At 36.2% G+C, this 12,444-nt stretch overlaps 1 long non-coding RNA gene across 1 annotated transcript; it reads right to left on the reverse strand.

The window, feature by feature from the left end:
- Nucleotides 1-603: 603 nt before the first annotated feature.
- Nucleotides 604-1,410, reverse strand: LOC149571081 (uncharacterized). The gene is made up of 2 exons (XR_016358398.1): nucleotides 1,108-1,410; nucleotides 604-959 (listed from the first exon to the last, which is right to left on the reverse strand). It is a non-coding gene; the product is annotated as an uncharacterized LOC149571081 (long non-coding RNA).
- Between the last annotated feature and the right edge of the window lie 11,034 nt (nucleotides 1,411-12,444).

Consider the following 12,444-nt stretch of genomic DNA (forward strand, 5'->3'; position numbering starts at 1 on the left):
ATCAACATTCATCTATCCCACCTTTACCAAAAAAAATGAGTTTTAAAGTTGGCAAAAATTTTATTACAAAAAACTATTTCGGGCTCATTGCTTTTTCTCGTGCTCTATAGCTATAATCGTCATCAAAGAACTAATACTCCCACCTTCGCTCTTGATGAAAAGAAGAAGATGTTACAATTTTCTTCTAATAATTTAGTAAATTTTTATTAATGTATCACTGATGTATTAAACATTTAAACATTTACCATTTGTCTTTGTCAATATTGATACAAGATATAAAATGACCATGTAATGATTTAAACAACATTCACATAGCTTCAATAAAGTTGTTGATTTTTTATATATATGTCAACCCCCTTCAATACATTCTTATGCCCAGCAACATTTATAATAATTTATTAACATTAAAAATCATTTTGATTTTATTGTTCTTGTATTAAAAAGAACTATCAATTTACCTTTAATCTTATCACAATTTTCTAGATAGATTGTAATTTGAAGCACCTCCAATTTCCTCTTTGTGGAGCTAACCATGGAACAATTGATCTTTGAAAATTAAATAAAAATAAATTTAAAAATTAGTATATTTATTTATTCAAGAGAAATACAAAATAAAAGCAAGTATTTTAATAATGAAAAAATCAACTGCTAGTACATTACAATGAATTGTCAATGGATATTACGATAGAAGTCTGTCCGAGTGTTGAGAACAGACGACTACTATAGACGACTATTATGAGAATCAATCAATGAAAACCAAGAAAACTAAGACGTGAACCCTGTTCGAACAGATCAATGGAAAACAATACAATAATATGTCCAAATTGAGACGAAACGTGCAAATCTAGCTAATTTGAAACCATCAATGGTGATAAATACTTCCACCTTTTCTTCCATTTCCTATAACTCTGTTGTTTGTAGAACCCGAGCATTGAATTGAAGGCTTGCCAACGCATTGACTGCACACATTTCATCAACAGCGTCAACCAACAATGGTTAGAGAATTCTTATGGGAAAACTTTTCTATTATTCGCATCTAAATGAACATCATGGTATGAAATCCTAAATAACAAAGGAATCGTTGATGTAAAATGAGAGAATATATACCAAAGTCAGATGGAGATTGCGAATTATGGTCAACAATGACTGTTCTTCTTTGAATGTTAACAGTGACGTTCTCAACTCCATCTCGTGCCCGCAGCGAGCTTCTAATCCTTCCTTCATCGGAATCCCTGCATATTCCCTCAATACACAGACTTGTTCTCATCATTATGGTGACCTAGTAATGATCCTATCCAATTCAAAGGGCAGATGAATATGATGGAACAAAATCAAAATTATGATGTTTGCCTTGAATTAGAAGAGCAAATGAAGATTTGGGATAACTGAGATTAGATCTGTAAAACTTTCCGATTGTAGATTTATGATCTATGCCTTGAACCGTTGAAGTGTATTTATATTTGCCAGGAAGAGTGATCTACAAGAAATGTGTTCTTCCACGTAATGAACATGAAATAATCTCGAAATTGTGTTAACGCGGAGAAGACAATTCAACTCCCTTGATCAATATCTGTTTACCTGACTTCCACCTTAATATTTTTGGAGATTTGTTTAATTTAGGAGGATTTATTCATTGCGGGATGCAACGAGAATTGGGTTTACGGTGTAGAGAGAAAACATTTACGTGAAGACTCAACTGTATATGAATGCTTGGCGTTAATTTCCATGGGGAAATTGTACTGAAATTGGTAAGAAGGGAGGAGAATCTCAACTTTGGGGTTTTGAGGGGTTGGTGCAAATAGTCAGCCATGCAATTTCTTTATTAAATTTGACTTTAGAGATTGTGACTAAGTTTCACGTCAAGCGACGAAGCTGCCAAGAAATGTACGCTTGTCGTGTACGTGGTTAATACGTTTGATGTCAACAGTGCTACTGTATAATTATTTTTTTTAAATATGGTTTTGTAGTCTTTTATACAATTGTTATTGTTTCATATTTATCTAATGTTTAAAAAGTATTCATTTGTCGTAACATATTATTATTTCAAAAAGTCAGCACTTTAGTAGGCTTTAGTTTATTAGTATAGGTAGGGGTTTCTCAAAAAATCTACTAGGACTCAAATCTTGTTGAGTGCATGGTTTTGGATGCCAAAGCTAGCATCATGCTTTAAGATGGATTTTGAAAAAGAAGGTTCTCTAAACTTTCAACAACAAAAATTGTAAATGCAAAAATAACTTTTACATTTTTGATAAAAATATAAATTAAATCATAGTTTGTTTGAAATAAGCTAGTATTAAGTGCATTATTATTCAAGTGCAAGAGCTTGCCTTGGTCTCATCTTTCAAATAGGTAAGAATTAAACAAGGCGTAGACTCCTTTACAAATCAACCATTAAAATTACTAGAAACATGAGAATAAAAAATTGCATAAAATGACTAATGAGAGCAAGAGCTTTGGCTAGAGTGATAACAAATTGGAGATTAGGGACTAGACCTTGAACTAACATTACCTTCTTTAAACCTTCATTCTTTCGGATTGACCCAATAACCTTAAATAAGTGTCTTGCGTTATAGATAGGATAACCTAGCAAAGGGCTCAATAAATGACCCACAACATAGGAAGATAAAATAAGCCTCCATTAAAACTTGCATAAAAAAGAAAGAGAATGAAAAAGGAAGGTGGAAGGAAATAAAGTAGTTGACAACACCAAGAGGAAGAGGATAGTCACTAACCTAAATTGAGGAACCATCACACATAGGCCTTTGGATTGAAACATTCTTTGATCCATAAACCTCAATTTTCTAATTAAATCCTCTATACACACCACATTTAATGTCATCTCTATTTGATCTAGATGGATTTAGAAAAGCCAAAAAAAAAAAAAAAATGTCTCAAAATCTCTCAAATTTGGCATCATTTAAAAGAGCTCATAAAATTCGACCTAGTGCAATTTGAATGGGATCAAAAGGAGATCATATGCAAAACATATTATCAGTCAAAGGTTCGGCCAAACTAGCAAACTTGAGGTTGAGAGGAAAATTGGTGGAAATTGGATTGTCCCAAGTCCAAGAAAAAAATACACCAAATTATAGCATTCATCGTGTTGATTTTCAAACTATTTTTTGGTTTTGAAAGCAAACTCTAAATGGAGGAGTAATGGCTGGTCAAAGTTAGCCAAAAAAAGGGTTGGCTAGATGATATTAGCATCCTAATAAGGATCATTTTCCAATCCCACAGTAACACCTAGTAGTCAAGACTAGTGATTTTGTAGTTAAAAGTTAACACATGGCAAGTTGATGATGGTGTTATAATAGTGGCATTCAATGTAAACCAACTAGCTAGTGACACATGCCACAAGGTAAGTGAATAAACACATGGTAGCGTGATGAAGGTGTTACAAACTATGACTTTAAGTGGCAATGAAAAACAAGCAAATTTGGGTTATGTTAACATGACACATACTTTTAAAGTAGATATGAGTTTTATATAAAAAAGTTGTAAGAAAAGAATCAACAGGAAATTGAATGTAGTCTCTAAACAACTAGGCCTTATCTAAGGGAAAAATTATATGATTTATCAAAATTTTGGATTTTAGTGCAGTACTACAAAACTTTCAAGGTGAAAATAAAAAGTAGGTGTATATTTGACAGTCTTAATCAAAATCAAATGATAATAATTTTTAATATAATTAAAGATATAAAAGGTAGAATCATGCATGAATGAAATGCTAATTTTTGGGTATTTTTATTCCAAATAAATAATTAAATATGAATTTTTTACTATAACTTTTTCAGAATAAAACAACTCTCATGTCTGATAACCTTAACTAATTGAGAACTTTACAAAATTAATTTTTGCTTTTCATTTTCTTATACTAGGCAAAGCATAGAATGTGCCACAAATTTTGGATTTCAAAAATGTTATACTATTTGAAAGTTGTAGCTATGTTTTAATAAGTATGTCAACTAATAGTTTATGGACATATTCATTAAAAATAAACTAATAAATTCTTATCAAACTCACAATTTGACAAAAAATATATCGATGGAATCTTGAGAGTGTTATCAAAAGGCCCTTTTCGTTTCATTGAATTTAGATGAAAAAAATATTGTCATGTGTCTACTCGAAGTCTAAGTGTCACATAAACATGTCTCAAATAGGTTTTTTGAGTTGACCAAAGAGGTTTGGTAAATGCTAGGCCTAATCAAGTACTCGATCCTAGATCATGTACCTGATCCTAGACCATGTGCTCGAAATGTGGCAACAAGTAACAAAATCTCAATAATTGTGGTGGGAAATAATTGTACATTTTAAATAAAAAGTTAACAAACATATTTAAATATACATTCACATTTAAAATATAATGATATATTTCAATATGATTAATTTAAATTTTAAATTTTCATATTATATAAAAAAAATTATTGTTATAATATTATATATGATATTAAATATGATTATATAATATATTAGTATCATGATACTATATATTATTATATAGTATTATATATTATCTATATAATATTATAAATATTATTTATATATTATTATTATTATATTAAATATATATTACTATAGTATATATTATTACATAGTATTAGAAATTATCACATAGTTTATTAAATTACAATATGATTGATTACCTTATGCCCCTAGGGGTCCTAGGGCCCCCTACAGACATAGGGTAATCGATCCAATGGGGTCGTGGGCAAACCAGGACACCATTCAATCCATTGCTTCATGACATGCGTAATTGATGAACTAGGTTGAATGGGGTCGTAGGCTAGCCCACAACCCCATTCAACCCATTGCATTGATTACACTATGTCCCTAGGGGTTGCAGGCTATCCCATGATCTCTTTTGACCCATTGCATCATGACAAGCATTCCTGGGGGTCATAGGACCCTTGGGACATAGGGTAATCAATGTTATGGGCTGAATAGGGATATAGGCTATTCGATGACCCCATTCAACCCATTACATTGCGATATGTGTCTATAGGGGTCCATAGACACCTAGAAACATAGGGTAATTGATGCAATGGGTTGAATGGGTTTGTAGGCTAGACCATGACCTCATTTGACCCATTGCATCATGACATGTTGTTCCTAGGACCCCTAGGGACACAAAATGATCAATGTGATGGGTCAAATGTGTTGTGATGTGGAGCCTAATTAGATTCAGAGGTTTTTTTAGCGTGGTTTCCCTCTAGATTATTTCTATGGGAGTTTGGGGGCAGTCAAGGGGCAACACCATTGCGGGGTCCTAGGGTAGTGCCCTAGGTGCACTCCCTATCGCAATAAAGGGTGGGGTCAAGAGGTAATGCCCCAGGAGGGTTTTTTGAGGGTAGCACACCCGAAGCTAAAAATGTTCTTATATTGTAAAAGGTGTTAGCTACCATTTTTCTATTATTTTAGCCCTAATTTTGTAAGTGAGAAAAAGCTTGTATAAAAAGGGCTTAGGGTCAAGAATTTTCATAATGTGTGATGTGAAAATTAGTTCTTGCGGTAGTATTGAGCTATAAGAGATTATGGATTGTAATCAAGTTGTAACCACTAGATAATAATAATATTGGGCTTGCTATTGGTAGATGTAGCCCTAGGATTGTGTGCACCATGTTAAATCTTGGTGTCCTCTGTTCTCTTATGTATGATCTATTATTTTTGTATACTAGTTATATTTTCATGTAACCATTATTTCTATCCAAGGTTAATCCTAACATAATGGGGTTGTAGGATAGAGAATGACCCCATTCAACCCATTCCATCTCTAAATGTGTGTCCACAACCCCATTCGACCCATTACATCATGACATGTGTCCCTGGGGGTCCTAGGACCCCCAAGAACATAGGGTAATTGATATTATGGGTTGAATGGGGTCGTAGGTTAGTCCACCACCCAGTTGGACCCATTGCAACATGACATGTGTTCCTAGGGGTCCTAGGACCCCTAAAGATATAGGGTTATCAATGTAATGGGTCAAATTGGGTATTCGGCTAGCTCACCACCTCATTCAAACTATTACATTATGACATGTATACCTAGGGTCCTAAGACCTCTAGGGACATAGGTTAATCAATGCTATGTGATGAATGCAGTTGTCGGCTAGCCCACAAACCCATTAAGCACATTTTATCGTTAGATATGTCCCTAGGTCTCCTAGGATCCCTAGGGACATAGGTTAATCAATGCAATGGGTCCAATGGGGTCATCGACATACCCACAACCCCATGTGACCCATTACATCATGACATATTTCCTTGGGGGTCTTAGGACACTTAGGGATAGAGGGTAATTGATGAAATGGGTTAGATAGGATTGTGGGATAGCCCATGACACCATTTGACCCATAGCATCATGACATTTGTCCTTAGGGGTCATAAGACATCTAGTGATATAGGGTAACTGATGTAATTGATTGAGTGAGGTTGTAGGCTACCTCATGACCAAATTGGACCCATTGCATCATGACATGTGTCCCTAGGGATCCAAGGACACCTAGGGACATAGAGTTATTGATGCAATGGGTTGAATGGCCCATCACCCCATTTGACCCATTGGATTGTCACATGTGTTCGTAGGCATCCTAGGAGCGCTGGGGACATAGATTAATCAATGCTACGGGTTGAATGGGGTGATAAGCCAACCCACAACCCTAGTGGTTCCATTGTAATGCGACATGTCTCCCTAGGGGTCTTAGGATGCCTATGGAAATAGTATAATCAATAAAATGGGTCCATGGGGACATAGGCTAGCCCACAACCCCATTTGACCCATTGCATCATGACATGCATCCCTAGGTATCCTATGATCCCTAGGGACATAAGGTAATTGATGTAATGGGTTGAATGAGGTCACAACCTAGCCCATGACCCCATTTGAATCATTGCATCACAATGTGTCCCTATGGAGATAGTGTAATCAATAAATTGGGTCAAATGGGTTTGTGGGCTAGCTCACAACCCTATTTGACCCATTGCATTACGATATGTGTAATCAATGCAATGGGTCAAATGGGGTTGTAGTCTTGCCCATGACCCCATTGGATTGATGGCATGGCAACATGTGTCCCTTGGGGTCCTAAGACCCCTAGGGCCATAGGGTAATTGATGTTATGGGTTGAATGGGGTAATAGGCTAGCCGACGACCACATTGGACTCATTGCATCATGACATGTGTCCCTAGGGGTCCTATGGACATAGGGTAATCAATGCAGTGGGTTAAATTAGTTGTTGGCCAACCCACGATCCCATTTGACCTATTAAATCATGACATGTATCTATAGGGTTCCTAGGGTAATTGATAAAATGGGTCAAATGGGGTCCTAGGACCCCTAGAAACATAGGGTAATTAATGCAATGGGTCGAAGCCCATGACTCCATTGGATCCATTGCATCATCACATGTGTCTCTAGGGGTCCTCCGTAGGGATCCTTGGGTAATCGATAAAATTGGTCAAATGGGGTCCTAGGTCCCCTAGGGACATACGGTAATTGATGTAATGGGTGGAAGCCCACGACCCCATTGGACCCATTACATTATGACATGTGTCCCTAGGGGTCCTAGGACCCCTAGGGACATAGGGTAATTGATGTAATATGTCCAATGGGGGTTGTAGGATAGCCCACAATATTGGACTCATTGCATCATGACATGTGTTCTTAGGGGCCCTAGGATTCCTAGGGACATAAGGTAATAGATGCAATAAGTTGAATGGGGTTGTGGACTAGCCCACAACTCCATTAGACCTATTGCTTCATGACATTTGTCCCTAGGGGTCCTCAGACCCCTAGGAACATAAGGTAATATATGCAATAGGTCAAATGGATTCATAGGCTAGTACACGACCCTATTGGACTCATTGTATAGCGATATTTTTCCCTAAGTGTCCTACAACCCCTAGGGAGATAACATAGTCGATGTAATGGGTCAAATGAGGTCGCAGACCCATTGCATGATGACATGTGTCCCTAGGTTTCCTAGGACCCCTAGGGACATAGAGTAATCGATGCAATGGGTCGAATGGGGTGGTGGGCTAGCCCACGACCCCATTAGACCCATTACATCATTAAATGTGTCCTTAGTGGTCCTAGAGCCCCTAGGGACATACAATTATTGATGCAATGGGTCAAACGAGTTCGCAGGCTAGTCCACAACCCCATTGGACCCATTGCATTGTAACATGGGTCTCAAACATATTTTTTGAGTTGACCAAAGAGGTTTGGTAACTACCAAACTAAATTGGGTACCCAATCCTAGATAATGTACCTAATTCTAGATCACGTGTATGACATGTGGCTGAGAAAAAAAATCTCAAAATTTGAGGTGAGAAATAATTATACATTTTAAACAAAAAGTTAAAAAACATATTTAGATATGTTTTCACATTTAGTTAATAAACATATTTAAATATGTTTGTACATTAAAAATATAATGATATATTTGACTATTATTATTTTTTATTTTTTATTTTTACATTATATAACAAATTTTAGTGTATAATATTATATATGGTATTAAATATTATTAGACAATATATTAGTATTATACTACTATATATTATTATATAGTATTATATATTATCTATTATATTATAAATATTATTATTATATTATTTTTATTATTATATTAAATATATATTACTATAATATATATTATTATATAGTAGTAGAAATTATTGCATAATATTATATAGTTTATTAAAATACAATATAATTGATTACCCTATCTCCCTAGGGGTCCTAGGGCCCCCTAGGTACATAGACCAATCAATACAATGGGTTGAATGGGGTCATGGGCTAGACCAATACCCCATTCGACCCATTGCATCACAACACGTGTCCCTAGGAGTCCTAGGACCCCTAGGGACATAGGGTAATCAATGTGATGGGTGGAATGGGGTCATAGGCTGGAATGGGGTTGTAGGCTATCCTATGACCGCATTGGACGCATTGCCTCAACTCATGTGTCCCTAGCGATGCTAGGGACATAGGGTAATCAATGTTATAGGTTCAATGGAGTTATAAGCTAGCCCACAATCGTAGTGGACCTATTACATTGTGACACATGTGCCTAGGGCTCCTAAAAACCCTAGGGACATACAATAATTGATGTAATGTGTCAAATAGCTTCATGGGTTAACACATGACTACATTGGACTCATTACATCATGACATGTGTCCCTATAGGTCCTTGGACATCTATGGACATAGAGTAATTGATCCAATGTGTCAAATGGGGTCATGAGTTAGCCCACAATATCATTAGAACCATTACATTGTGACATGTGTCCCTAGGGCTCCTTGGGCCCTAGCAACATAGTGTAATCGATGCTATGGGGAAAATGGGATCGTAGGCTATTCCACGACAACATTGGAACAATTGTATCATGACATGTGCCCCTAGGGCTTTTAGGGACATATGGCAATCAATGCAATTGGTTGAATGATTCATTGGGTAGCCCATGACCCCATTCGATCCATTGAAATGTGACATGTGTCCCTATGGGTCCTACAAGCCTTAGGAGAATAGCATAATCCATGCAATGGGTCAAATATGGTCATAGTTTAGCCCACAACCACATTGGACCTAATTTATTATGACATTTGTCCTTAGGGATCCTAAGACCCCTAAGGACATAGGGTACTTGATGCCATGGGTCGAATGATGTCATGGGTTAACCCATGGCTTCATTAGACCCATTGCATCATGATATGTGTCCCTAGGGGTCCTTGGACTCCTAGGGACATAAACTAATCGATGCTATAGGTTGAATGTGTTTATAGGCTAGCCTACAACCACATTGGACCCATTGCATCATGACATTTGTCCACAGGGTTCCTAGGGGCATATGGTAATCGATCTCATAGGCTAGCCGACAACCTCATTCCATTGCATTTGTATTCATAGCGGTCATAGGGTAATCAATACAATGGGTCAAATGGGGTCCTTAGTTAGCTCACTACCCCATTGGACCCATTGCATCTCGACATATGTCCCTAGGGTCCTAGGACACCTAGCGACATAGGGTAATTAATAAAATAGGTCAAATGCAGTCATGGGCCATTAGATCCATTGTATTATGACATGTGTCCCTAGGTGTCCTAGGAAACCTAACTAGGACCCCTAGGGACATAGTGTAATCAATGGAATGGGTTGAATGATGTCCTGGGATCATTTCATCACATGTGTCCCTAGGGGTCCTATGCAATGCCCCACCAAGAGATCCAAAGAATTAACCTAAATTTTTACTAACTTTGGTAGCATTTTTTATTTTTTCAAAACATGAAAGTAAAACCATTCATAACATTCGCGGAAGCAATAGTAACATCCAACTGAAAGTAAACATAACATACATACGTAACAGGTTACATTCTTTAAGGATCCCTTAATGTTGAATTACATCTAAATCAACTAATACTAATGATTCCATCTAACACTACATCCACATGAAATAATAATGAAAAGTCCAACGTTCTTATATTACATTCCTGATTACTCAATCATCCATTGTACATGCCATAGGGTATAAAAAGGCTTAAAAGAATATACATGTGTGAAAACAAAGTACATCATCATACTAACTTTAATCCATGATGCAATAACATAAATGAAACCATATACCATACATGATACATCATCATAAGAGATAGCCATAAATCATCAAAAATAATTAACTAAGTGCATGGTTCCTCCCAACTGTAAATAGCATTATTAGACCATCATGGATCCTAGCCATCCCTCTGTGCATAACATCCCAAAGCACCGAAGAGATCATCGATATTAACATAGTAGGAATGTCACTCCTAAATCATCCTACAAACATGCAAAGTAAAGCATAAGATAACATCATCTAACATATGAAAATCAATATGAGGATACATGTCCACCATCATAATCCATGAATATAGATGCCAACAAAGAATGCATCAGCAACGATGTTTCAAATGGATCTCAAATGATAAGAGTGATAAAGCACTACAACCCAACAACGTGGAACCTGAGTGGTCCACTCCCACCGTGCTGAGGAGATAATCTCAAGTCCCAAACAAGCTATCCAAAACACATAGCATAAATGTCTTAAGTTCAGGAATCCTAAAAGTATACTAACTAGAGGGTTCCAATCACAACTCAACATCTAATTCCTAGAGGGACACAAAGACATGTAGGAAACCTACTATGAAAGTGGGAAAGTGTCATCACATATATCATGTAGAAGTTACCCTAGCAGTTAGCTTTACTCTACGGGTCCCTGCTAATCCTCATACGGCCACTAGTATCCTCTCATACTAACAAGGCATACTATGGAATGCAAGGTCGCAACCATGCATTCTCTCTACTCCCATCCTAGTCTATACAAGCATACGAGCCATGGGTGAGAACCAAAAAGTTTATCTTTTTAGTTTCATTTAATCCCCATTTAGTGTGAATGTTATCACTTATTAACAAAACTTACAATGAGTTACCCTGGTAGCCACTTAGGGCCCCGACCTCCATTGCAAGCCACTTCTCGACACTACAAGTAGATAACCTACCCTAAGCTCATGGAATCATAAAATCACCCTAGTCCTATACAAGCGATTGGAAAGAAATACCAAAAGATAATCCACAATAAGAATCATCAAATATCCACAATAAAAGCATCAAATCTTTATGAGCATCTAAAAAGCATCCATAGAAAATCATGACCACAATAGTTCTCTATTGGAAAATGAAGGCATCACTGATAATCAAAAATATCCATTGGTTTTCAATAACCAAAATATATCTCAAAATCATACTGATCGAAGACTCCAAAATGGTTGAGTCAAAACATGTCACAACATGACATCATCAATAAATAAATCAACATTTCAGTCCCATCATGGCAACTAGAAAGTAATCCAAGGGTAATTGATCAATGACTCAAAAATGGTTCAGTCAAGTGTCTCATACACATATAACTTAGCTTCACTCAAGAAGACTAATGAGCAATAACAATCAGTAAATACAAACATCTCATAGAGCATGTCATCACATTACCATGGTTAGGTTTATAAAGATCGAGATAACATCAACATGCCAACACATTCGCATAACCCCCAAGCCTCTAGTAGATGTCCTATAACTTGTCAAAACTAGTCAACCCAAAACCCAAAACAAGAAGCATAGAGAAAATACAATGCAAACACATGTTTTGGTTTGCTAAAATTACATAACTGAATTATAACTGAATTAAGTGTAGAAGTTTTCTATTTTCTGTTTGCAAGTATACTTCAAGTGTATAGGATTAATCATTTAACCTACAAGTCAACCCATTCATTCCCTCGATAACATTATCCTTCCATTATTTAAAATAACATTCTAAGAATAACTTGAGGATAAATATTTACTCATTAAATCATTTGACACTTAATAAAATCATTTGCTTTATTTTGCTAAGATCAATGTTACTAATTGAATAAC

The sequence above is a fragment of the Cupressus sempervirens genome, chromosome 2, assembly GCF_028749045.1.
Source record: "Cupressus sempervirens isolate cs-2001-9-10 chromosome 2, ASM2874904v1, whole genome shotgun sequence".
Taxonomy (NCBI): domain Eukaryota; kingdom Viridiplantae; phylum Streptophyta; class Pinopsida; order Cupressales; family Cupressaceae; genus Cupressus; species Cupressus sempervirens.